We start from the raw sequence: 12,580 nt of genomic DNA on the forward strand, positions 1-12,580 counted from the left end.
TACGACCCCTTGGTCTAGGAATTCCCGGAGGACTTCATTCATCATGTCCTGAAATGTAGCTGGAGCATTGGCTAATCCAAACGGCATGACCTTATATTCATAGTGTCCATAACGCGATCGGAAAGCTGTTTTCCATTCATCCCCTTTTTTAATTCGGATGAGGTTGTAGCCATCTTTTAAATCGATTTTTGAAAAGATACTAGCTCCTGCTACCCCCTACCAGTCGTAATCTTCTATCTGCTTTTGGTGTAAACAGGATTGGAGCACCGAAAGGTGATTGACTTTTCGTGATCTTTCCTTCCCGTAACATTTGGTCAAGGTATTCTCGTAACAACTTAAGTTGTTTGTCAGACAGAGGATAAATGGATCCCCAAGAGGGTTTTGCTTCTTCGACTAATTTAATTTCATGGTCGAAGGTTCTCCTAGGTGCTAACTTTGCTGCAGTTTGGGGGAGAAATAGCTTTTTAAATTTCCAGTAGTGTTTTGGGACAGAATCGAAGTTGATTTCGTTAGGATCCTCTATAGTTCCAATTCTTCCTACTTGGATCGCATTTTCATCCCAGGCTACTGTCTCATCATATTCGAACATATCTGCAATTCCTTCATCTTCTTCTTCCACGCAGTTCTTGCATTTGGAGTTTTTGAATTCCCACTTTGCGGGTTCTCCAAAGTTGGATAAGGGGTGTTCTGAATGCCACCATCCGAAAGGGATTATCATCCCGTAATCGCCTGCTGCTGCGATTTCGCACGCAACTTCAGACATATGTTTGTTGCAACCTATTTCAAGCCAAATAGGGTGCGTATAAAATTTTCCTCCGGACAGAGTTGATACTCCATCAAAGCCTTGAATATTGACCGGATTCGGTCTCTCTGTGAATGGGATTCGTACTTCCTTTACGAGTTCTTTGTTGATCAGGAATACGTTGGATCCTGAATCAAGTAGTATTCTTATTTGGTAGTGCTGACATTTTGGGTTTATAATGTGAATAAAAGCATGTCCCTCAGGACAGTTATATCTTGTAGGTTTTGGTGCACTAAAAGCGCGTTTCTTTGGATGAGGTGTCGAACCGTCGTTTTGTCGTTTCGACATGTCTAAGGTGTGATAACAACTAGGGTGTTTGTTACCGCGCCTGCACAGTTTCGACCATTTAGGTCTCCTCAGACAAACTTTGTTTCCCTTTGGTATATTGGGCAGCCCACTACTAGCGGTCTTTACCTCCTGCCGAGGGGTTCCCATACCTTCCACTTTATACTTCCTGTGGAACCAATCTAGGGGGTCTCTGCCATCGTCCAGATATCATGGAAACAAAGGCCGGGTGCGTAGGGCTGGTCGGCTGTCTCTTTGATAACCTTCCCGGGCTTATTCTCCACTCTCGCTTAACTGTAGACAGTGTCCTCATTTTATCGAGTTCCGTTTGGTACCAGCGCGGCACCTAAGAAGCAGTAACTAAAGGTAAGGTCTAGAGCTCTTGTACCTATTTCTCGTATAGATCGAAGATGTGCTTCGCTCATCCTCTAGATCCTTCATCTTAGCCCTACTGTCGCTCCCTTTGGAACCCTTGGTGCTGTCTGTTTCCTGTCTAGGCTTTGGTCCTTATCGGAGACCTTTCAGTATCCAGGTCACGTGCCTGACTACCCTAATGTTCATGCATTAGGTCATTAGACTAAGCTTGTGTCACTCTCTTGGGAAGCATAGCGGCGCTGCCAATGCGTACATTGTTCTTTATTAATCCCCTTGTCCTTGCGGCAAGAAGAACGCGTGTACTCCCACTCAGATCATGATCGCAAGGTCGTTTTCTTCGCTTCGACGTCCCCTTAATTTGCCGTTGATTTCGATTCCTAGAGAGTATATCTCTTCTAGACTACCTGAACACCGTAGTTGTCGGTACTAATGAGATGACTTAAGTCATCTCTTCGTCATCGCCGAGTTCCCAGAGTTTATTACCTCTTGGAACTTGGGCGGTGGAAATCTTTCTGGGACGGTTGACTGTTGCCACCCTTCTAGGCCTTAGTGCCTTGAATGGTCGGTCATCTGCCCTTGTTCTAGATACCTGAATTTGTCCCCAGCAGGTTTTGTAGTCGTGATTTTTCTTACCACAACGCGTACAATTGCCATCCCGCTTTCTTTCATCGATAGTTGACTGAGGGATTCCTTCATGGGCAGTTTTGAAGTTTGTGTGTGTTAACTTCGTAGTTCCAGCAGATTTCTTTACCGGTTTATTGGTTTCCGATCCCCGTTATCTTTTCTTGCAGGGACCACCTCCTTTTATGAAGGGTTTCTCCCTTTTTGTTTGAATTTTGTCCGCAGGTTTCTTATCTGAAGACGTCCTTACGGGTTTTGATTTGTCCCGGTCTAGGTGGTCCCGTTCCTGTTGTTCCTCCTCATCCCTTCCTGCTTCCCGGACTGCTTTTTCCCATTCGGCATCGGTATCAAATTTGTTTAAGGAGAGTCGCCACCTAACCTTGGAGGGCAATTTCCTATCACATGCCATTCGCCAGGCTGGTCCCGTTAATCGGGCGTGGAGATTAAGATTATACATTTTCCCCATGAAGGTCTGAATATCGTTTTTGTACTCCACAGATTCCATATCCCGTATGGCCTTTCGTCCTTCTTCGAGAGGGGCGTATCGACTAGTGAATTCATGCTCAAAGCGAGTCCAGGAAGATAGTTCCGGATCTTGTTCTTCTCCTCGGAGACCATCCATTGCGCATCGGTACCATACAGCGATTGGGCTGACCTGATCCCCTTTTGTCCTTCCCAAGGCGTAAATGATGCGTTCTCGATCATCATCCCAGATTCTTGGGTTCCGTTCGAAGTAGTCTACACATTAGGTCAACCAATGGTAAATACATTGACTGGCCTTTGCTTCGAAAAATGGGGGCGGGTCTGCCGGTCGTTTAACTGTTTGAGCCAATGCTTCTGCAAGTACGTCAGCTGTTCCACGCTGTTCGGGGGTTAATCCCCGCTTGAATCTGGATGGCCCTCCTCCACGTTTCCCTTTGTTTCCATCGTCATCTCCATCATCACTTCCATCATCCGGGTCGCCACCCGGTATTAGAAAGGTTGGAGGTTCTCCTTATCTTTGTTTCCCCTTGTCTCGAGAAGGGATTTCTTCAGGTTCCCCTTGTTCTGCAGTCTCTTCCCATTCCTCTGGGACTGATTCCAACAAAGCGTGCCGACCACCTGGTTGTCCGCTATATAGTGCCTTAAGCTTGTTAAGAACTAGTGATAGGGTATCGGATATGTGGGTTTGGTCTTTTTGGATGGTACGGGTAAAGTCACTAACCGTTCTGAGTCCCTATCTTGCCTTGCGGACAAATAGGATATCAGGGTTCACATTGCAGTATTTTGCTGGGTCTGTTGTACTCTGAACTCTTGGAAGGCACGTTCCAGGGTGAGGTCTCGTTTTAGAGCTTCTCGCTGCAGTTGGGTGGTTACTCCTTCGTGATGTTCTTGCCGTGCATCTTGTGCAGCCAACTTGGCGGCAATTTCCCTATTGATCCTTTCTTGGATTTCTCGAACATTTACTTCTACCATTGTACGCTGACGTAACATAATAGCAATGTCATTGTCGTGTATATCTTGTCCTTCCAACAATCGTTGCTGGACAGCTATCAGTCCTCGTGCATTGGTTTGAGAATCTGCTGATAGCGTGTCAAATGCAATATTGGCAGTATCAATACTGGTTGATATGTCTTGTCGGATTTGACCTATGATAATTCCTACCCTAGCGGCAAGTCTTGCGAGATCTGCTGCATGGGTATTTGGACGTGGTGTGGTAGATCGTGAAGCAGGAGAAGGGGCTCTTGAGGATGGAGGGACACTGTGAGCCCTGCCCTCTTGTCCTCCAATAGGTTTCCGAAGAGTGGGAGGAAGTGAGGAAGAATGGCTGAAACTTGTAGAGTGATCATCTCCTGAGGTATCCATTGGTTCTCCTGGGAGGATCTGCTTAGGAGGTTGAGCCATCTCTCTTGCTCGTTTGCGAGCTTCTTTTTCTCGTAGGCGGACTATGAAGCCCGCGTTTTGGGACGTTTCCGTTTAAGTAGAATATGCGGCGGGACACTTGGTGTCCTGGCCGCGTCGTGCGGTAGGAGGAGATAGATTTTAAAGAGAGTTCGGATGAGTTCCGAGTCTCCACGCTAGAGGTATAGTAGCAGAGAATCTGCTGCTAAGAGAACTTTCCTCACTGGTATCCCAGTCAAGGAAGGGTTTCCAACTGAATTCTGGTCCGTACCAGGTTTCGTATATTTTTTGGAATTGTTCCTCCGTAGGAACTAGGTTGGGGTCAGTATACTACGAAGGAGCTTCTTGTAACAGAAATGGCACTTCTGAAAGCTCGAACTGGCTAGAAAACACTTGACCAATAGATGATAAGTGAATCTTAGTCGGTGGTTCGAAAATTGAATTGGTTCAGGATAGTTCTCCAACGGTATCTAGGCCGACCGTAGTATTAAGTACTTCACTGAAAGAGTGAATCGAATACATGCAAGTGGTAACCGATTAGAGAGCCTTGGTAACAAGGAGATCTAACAATATACTGTTAGGCGGAGACAACCTGATAGACTTCAGAGTTGTCTAGGCTGATCGAGATTCGTTTTTATAGACGGAGATTGTCTAGGAAGGCTCGGACTTCACTCGTTTCGTTTATGACTACTAAGAGCGAAGTAAAGTAGGGTAAAGTAAAGTAAAATCGTAAGAACAATATTATATTGTTAAGGTCTCTTCTCCATTGCTTGATGATGTCTAAAGCTTGGGAGGCACTTCGATATTTATATTCCGCGTCTGAGTGTTCGCGGACTACATCTGACTAACATACAACCATGTACCTTTTTCCAATATAACTCGCAACGTCGGGTTTTCTTCCCAGGTGCGAACACCTGGAGACCCTGAAAATCATCACACCCTCTTTGATAATTATAATATGACTATTTGGAAGTCATGCTGTTTCCAATAGTAATTATCCGATGGTGAGAGTCTTTTTAGACAAATGGCCCAATTCTCAAGTCGAACTGTGTTGGCTCCAATCGTCTCCATTGTCGACAAAGTGATCAGTTTCGTCTGCGGGTTGCATCTGCGAAAATAGTTGTTATTACCGACTTTCTAGGTCATCTAACTTCAACCCTTCATAACTCCATACCTAACCGATAGGTCTTTTCCGGAGGACTTCCTACTTGCCTGCAGGAAGCCTTTCCATAGGATTGGTAGATAATCCCTCGGTCGGTAACCCTTGGTTGCCGTGCGTAATAGGATTCTGGTTACTGTTACCGGTTTGGGAGTCACCCCTTCGGTTGTAGTATGTACCGGAACCTAGTTGTAACACTCCGCGAACTTCATTGGGTTCGATGGTAGTATTCTCAGGAGTTCCAGACTCTTCTGGTTATCGTAGGGTAGATGTGAATGTATTGGTCTTTCATTAAGATCCTTTACTATTCATCATCATCTTTTTTGCGCGAAAACGTCCCGGTACTTACGGCCTATGCCGAAGATATCTTGTTCTTGAAGCCTAGCAACTTTCTGGGTAGTTGACGGATTCACTCCGTTATACTTCCCAGTCCAAGCCGAAGGTCCCCTCTTCTATATCCTGCGAACAGGATCCGGTTGGACGGACGGCGGCGACGTATATGGTGTTATTTTAACACCTTCGATTCTGTGGTATAATACTCACAGGACGCAACTTAGATCGATATATAAGATGATGCACAGGCCCCGTAAGGGGGCCGGAGGGGGGTGTTGGAGACCTGAGATTTCGATTTCGGGAGAGGTTACCCTACCTAGGGTGGTTCCTAGGTATCGGATCTCAGTATTCCTAACAGGTAGTTCTTCAGGTATTTGATCAGGGAAAACATCAGAGGATTCATCCAACAGTTTTTGGGTAGTTGCTTCACAGACTGCGGCTCGGCACTCGCCGCTTGTTGGCTTGCATGAGACTCTGACCTTCTGATCTGGAAAATCGATGGTTTATTCCCCACACCTGATTATAGCTTTGTGGCGGTTCAGGAATGGCATGCCTATTAGGGCATCGTATTTGGCTAGGTTTCCAATCAGCATTTCCTGGGGGGGTAGTATAGCAGAACCAAGTCGAATAGTCACGGAACAGGTTTTATGGTTTGTGGATCGTGATCCCTTTACTGCCATATTGACTGGTATGGGTTGGTTAAGGTCTCGAGTTGGGAGTCCATGGACAGAGACAAAGGCATTACTGATCATATCTCTTCCGATTGCGCCAGTGTCGAATAGGACTCGAGCTCTTTTTCCCTTGATCAGGATAGTACCTTCTAGAGCGGTGTGTGCTTTGAATGTAGCCGGAGGTCAAACACTGTTACATTCCACATCGATATAACCGATATGGATCTCTTCATATTCACTGGATTGGGCGTTATCGCTTTCAACATTGTTGGCCAACGCCTCTTGCTTAATTGCCTTTCCTTTTCCTTTCTTTGTAGGGCAGTTCTTTGCCATGTGCCCTGTTTTTCCACATTCAAAACATTCTCCTTTTTGCCATCTCGATTCTTTGGAGGATTTTGTTTTCTTCTTGAAAACCCATGGGGTATCGTCTTCAGAGTTGCTGGAGGCTTTGTGTCGTGGCTGGCTGTTCCTACTAGAGAATGTCTGTGTTTTGTAGGCCTTGGTCTCATGGAGAATGGCGTCCTTTCGTTCTGCCCTTGCAATTATTACTGCAATATTATCACCATCTTCCTTGAGTGGTTCTACTTCTCGCCGGAGGGTAGGGTGCATGGTGTTGTAGAATCGTCGCTTCAGGATGTATTTGGAGATACTTCCTCTCTCCATCCGGTCCTTATACATTATTAGGTCCGTAGCCACATCGGTGATTCGCTTGACATGCGTTCCGTTAACTTGCTGGAGCTAGTTGAATTTGTTGTATAGGAGGTCATTGGTTATAGAGGATTGAAATCGTCCTTTCAGGTAATCGAGCACTGTAGATCCTCTTAATCTTACATTCCCGCCGAAGTCCTTATAGCATTGGTGGTATGCGTCGGTTGCCTTTCCTTCACAGAATGATCCAATAATCAGTCCGGTTGTAGGATCTTCCACATCTTTTCCTTGTAAGAGTAGGAAGTGTGAGAGTTCTGTTGCCAATCGTTCAAAGGCTTCAGGCTTGAGGCCTTTTCCTTCTCCTGTGAATTTCGCTGGGAGGTGGAGTTTAAACTTAGGGGGTTCAAATGCTGCGGGTACCTCCTCTTCTTCAGGCCTTGCCCGAGATTTCCCTCCTCCAGAAGGCCCTCTTCCTGTACTAGCCATATCTAATTCGCTACTAGATTCGGGGTCGTTTGGAGGTTCAAAGGAAGGCTTTTTTGCTGGAGTAGAAGGGAATTCTCCTGGAGGTTGTGTGTCTTCCGTGTTTGCAGGATCGCCCGGCTCTTTGGCAGAGCTCCGGGGTTGTTTCTTTCTTGTAAGATCTTGCCGTGGGATTTGCTTCCCACTCCTGGTCGTCAAAGACTCTATCTTGGGTTTGAGATGAAGCTGAATGTGCTGTGATTCTGCCGCTTCTCTCCGCTAGCGTTCTGAGGTGGATATCGATAGGTTGATCAGGCCTAAATCCGGGGACAGGTTCTTAACCACTTGCTGAGGTTAAAAAAATGTAACGTGTTTGCAAGGTGCTAATCACGTTATCGGTAAAGGTACGATAGTTGGCAGGTGGCCTGCTCTTCCGGAGAGGAGGCGAGAGCTGAGAACTAAAGGAGGCTTCGAGGGTGTACTGAGGAACAAAGAAGTAACCGTTCAACCAACTATATTGAAATACTGTCTGTCGAAGTCTGCCTTTTCTATTGTAGAAACAGGCGGTCTTTAAATACACAAATCTGTTCATGTCTAGCATGAACGAAACTAATCAAGGGTATCAATTGATACTCTTTGGTAAAACTCCTTAAGTATCAAAGCGATACTTAAAATAAAACATAAAACAAAACTAAGTATCAAACGATACTTAAAACAAACCAAGTATCAATGCGATACTTAAAACAAAACATAAAACAAAACTAAGTATCAAACGATACTTAAAACAAACCAAGTATCAATGCAATACTTAAAACCAAACATAAAACAAAACTAAGTATCAAACGATACTTAAAACAAACCAAGTATCAATGCGATACTTAAAACAAAACATAAAACAAAACTAGGTATCAAACGATACTTAAAACAAATCAAGTATCAAAGCGATACTTAAAACAAAACATAAAACAAAACTAATAACCAAGTACCCGTACCGGTTACAATAATGAATAACTTCTTTCCTGAGAGTGTTGAGCCGGTTGTGGTGAAATAACCAATAGCATATAGGCTGGGTAATTTGCATCCTATGACCCCGTCCAACATTACTGATATCCTCAAGAAATGTAGTAGCAACTCAGCCCTCGACCTAGACGAAGTGCCATATGGGATGTGGAAAGTAATACACGGCATACACAAGGAGATAATTCCAGCCATGGTATAATACCTGCTGGAATGGGGGATTCACCCACCCATGCTTAAGGAGTCGACTGGTGTGATTTTACCGAAACCAAATAAGGATAACTATAATGACTGCACCAGCTTCAGGGTGATCGTCCTGATGCAGACCTTTTTGAAGATAGTGGAGAGGATGGTCAATAGTAGGCTAATGGACATCGCTTATAAAATGGGGTTGTACTGCATCAATCAAACAGGTAGTCTGCCACAGAGACCTACAGTCAATGTGGTGCTTGCTCTACAACATTGGACGAGAGAAGCGCAATTTGTGAAAAAGAAGGTCTCCTTGATCTTCTTGGACATGAAGGGTGGCTTTGATAATGTGAATCACTAAAGGTTGATAGACAGGTTGGCTGAGAACCTATCAGTCCCTGTCTACCTGACCGACTGGATTAGAAATTTCATTACCACGAGAAATATAAGATTGGCCTACCTGGGAAGCCTAAGACACACCCATGAGGTGAACAAAGGACTTCCACAAGGCTCTCTGCTATCCTCGCTCCTGTTCATCGTCTATGTGAATCCTCTTCACTTGTCAGGTGACCCCACAGAGACCTTCACTACATCGTATGTTGATGACTTCCAGATAACGGTGGCTTCAACTTCCTGGAAACGGAATGTTTGACTACTGGAGACTATGGTCTAGCAGATCAACAAATGGGCTCACAGCTTGGAGCTGTCCTTCAGTATAGTGAAAACAGAACTTATGCACTGGAGTAAGAGGAGGGAGAAAGGTCCTAGATCTACGGCGGTAGTTACGATAAATTCCCATCGAGTTGAGCCGGTCAATGGAACCTTGTGGTGGCTGGATTTTTGGTTGACGGACAATGGGGAAACGAGTACGCATTTTACCAAGAGGTTATCCCTAACCCCGGGAGCCTTTTGGAGAATACAGAGACGGTTGAGGCTGGGCATGAGGTTGTCTTCCTACGGGGCCCGAAGGCTGGCAAAAGGAATTCTGTTGCCCACGTTCCTGTACAGGACAGAGGTGCTGACACCCTCAAAGACAATAATGGGGAAGATGCAAACCTTTTGGAATCACGTCCTCCAGTGAATTACGAATACTTTCTATGCTACCAATATAACGGTGCTGTCGGCATAAGCCTGCCTGGCCCAAGTTTCGTTGTACGTAGAACAAGTAAAGAAGATGACAGCGGTGCGAATTGTCTCCGCCATTCCAGAGAATAACATCGCTATGGCAATGCTTCTATTGTCATTCCCGACAGCTAGGGACTTGAGGTTATCTACCAACCAGAGGTTAGCGTTTGATAACAATAAGGGGGAGATGAGACCGAAGACATGGAGTTCAATGGCCACAACCACCACACAAGTATGACTTCCGATTAATGGGGTAGCTGCTGTGGCATCAACGGTGCTAGAGGATGGCACCACACCAATGCGATCTTCAAGGTTACTCCTACCTAGGCCGAGGCTCACTTCAAGGCCAGGGAGAAAGTTAGGAATGAGACACATAAAAAGTAGGTGGAATGGCAATTCCCACCATATTACAAGTATAGGCCTCCGTTTAGGAAATACTGGTATTTTATGACCCTCCATAAGTTTATGGCCTCCAGACTTTATCAGATGCGGGCGAATAAAAGTTACCTCGCGGCTTAGACAGACTGGTCTAATCAGAGTCGGGTGTTACGAATATGGCTTAGTGAGGAAAAGGTTTTTACGTGACACATGGTTACGAGTCACAGGTATGTTATTGTTTTACACATATGATTCATTTGAGCCATATGATTTGTTATGTGTGGGATTTGTGATGCTTTTACACATGGCTCAAATATGAGTCATAGGAGTGCACCTGGCGAGTATGCCTTGTGAGTGTGCCTTGCGGGTAGGCCTTGCGTATATGATTTATGTTTTGCACATGACCTCATTATGAGGTCATGGGTTTTACGCATATGACTCAGTCAAGTCATATGACTTGTTTATTGTATTATGATTGGTTATGAGTTTTGCACATGACCTCGTTATGAGGTCATGGGTTTTGAACATGCGACCATTTTGGTCACAAGATTAGTGTTAGGCGGAGACAACCCGATAGACTTCAGAGTTGTCTAGGCCGACCGAGATTCGTTTTTATAGACGGAGATTGTCTAGGAAGGCTCAGACTTCACTCGTTTCGTTTATGACTACTAAGAGCGAAGTAAAGTAGGGTAAAGTAAAGTAAGGTAAAATTGTAAGAACAATATGATATTGTTAAGGTCTCTTCTCCGTTGCTTGATAATGTCTAAAGCTTGGGAGGCACTTCGATATTTATATTCCGCGTCTGAGTGTTCGCGGACTACATCTAACTAACATACAACCATGTACCTTTTTCCAATATAACTTGCAATGTCGGCGTGTATCTTCCAGATGGTAGCGAACACCTGGAGACCCTGAAAATCATCACACCCTCTTTGATAATTATAATATGACTATTTGGAAGTCATGCTATTTCCAATAGTAATTATCCGATGGTGAGAGTCTTTTTAGACAAATGGCCCAATTCTCAAGTCGAACTGTGTTGGCTCCAATCGTCTCCCTTGTCGATGAAATGATCAGTTTCGTCTGCGGGTTGCATCCAACCGATAGATCTTTTCCGGAGGACTTCCTACTTATCTGCAGGAAGCCTTTCTATAGGGTTGGTAGATAATCCCTCGGTCGGTAACCCTTGGTTGCCGTGGGTAACAGGATTCTGGTTACTGTCACCGGTTTGGGAGTCACCCCTTCGGTTGCAGTATGTACTGGAACCTAGTTGTAACACTCCTCGAACTCCATTGGGTTCGATGGTAGTATTCTCACGAGTTCCAGACTCTTCTGGTTATCGTAGGGTGGATGTGAATGTATTGGTCTTTCATTAAGATCCTTTACTATTCATCATCATCTCTTTGCGCGAAAACGTCCTGTTACTTGCGGCCTATGCCAAAGATATCTCATTCTTGAAGCCTAGTAACTTTCTGGGTAGTTGACGGATTCACTCCGTTATACTTCCCAGACCTAGCCGAAGGTCCCCTCCTATATAACCTGCGAACAGGATCCGGTTGGACGGACGGCGGTGACGTATACGGTGTTATTTTAACACCTTCGATTCTGTGGTATAATACTCACAGGATGCAACTTAGATCGATATGTATGATGATACGCGGGCCCCGTAAGGGGGCCGGAGGGGGGTGTTGGAGACCTGAGATTTCGATTTCGGGAAAGGTTACCCTACCTAAGGTGGTTCCTAGGTATCGGATCTCGGTATTCCTAACAATTAGTTTGTTATGATTTGGTTTCGCACATGTGACCACTTTAGGTCACATGACTACGGGCAGGAAGAACACTATATAAGGAGGCCAATACGGCCGAGAAGGATAGGTTCTTCATGCTTTGTTCTAAGTACTTTTCCTACTTATTACTTTAACGAATATAAAACACCTTTATGATTTTTATATTTATTGTAACGTTATAGTTACGCCAAGGAAAGTTCTTCGCAAAGAAGAGTTAGAGAAAGCTTATGATAGGCGTTCCCGATAGAAGACAAAGGTCTTGTACTATCGGTAACGTATGCAGAGGCCTAGTGCTATTGTAAGACTAAGGAAAGAAACAAAAGAAGAGAAGTATCGTTCCCCATCGCCAAGAACTAACTATCTGAGGAGGGATCGTTACACCAAGACACAACCTGTAGAGGTGCCTCGAATTCCCAGAGACTTTTGACCATGTTGTGCAATGCTCGGCTCTCGCTGAGTCGAGAAGAAACATCCCCCCCCAAGTTTTTGACGTGGGTCCGGAGTCGGAGCTGTGGAAGGGGGTAAGGCGGGCAGGAAGCTGATGGGAGATTTTCTCTCTTATGTGATGGAGAATAGGATTAACTTTCCAGTAAAGATGGGGGTTTTTCCATTTACGAGGAGTGCTGATTTGGCATCATGATGATATGTAATGATTTTCATTTGTGACGGGACTTGTTTAGTGATTTTTTATCGTTTATTTGTTTGTTTTGGGGGTGAATGAAGTTTCTTTTGTTATGTTAAGGAGGTTTTCAGGCCATACCTTAGGGTGCTTGCCATGGATTTTTCCCGTAGTTAGCTACAAATAAACCGCGGATTTAACAAAAAAAAAAAAACTAGTACAGTAACA

Source organism: Tuber melanosporum, assembly GCF_000151645.1.
Source record: "Tuber melanosporum whole genome shotgun sequence assembly, scaffold_30, strain Mel28".
Classification (NCBI taxonomy): Eukaryota; Fungi; Ascomycota; class Pezizomycetes; order Pezizales; family Tuberaceae; genus Tuber; species Tuber melanosporum.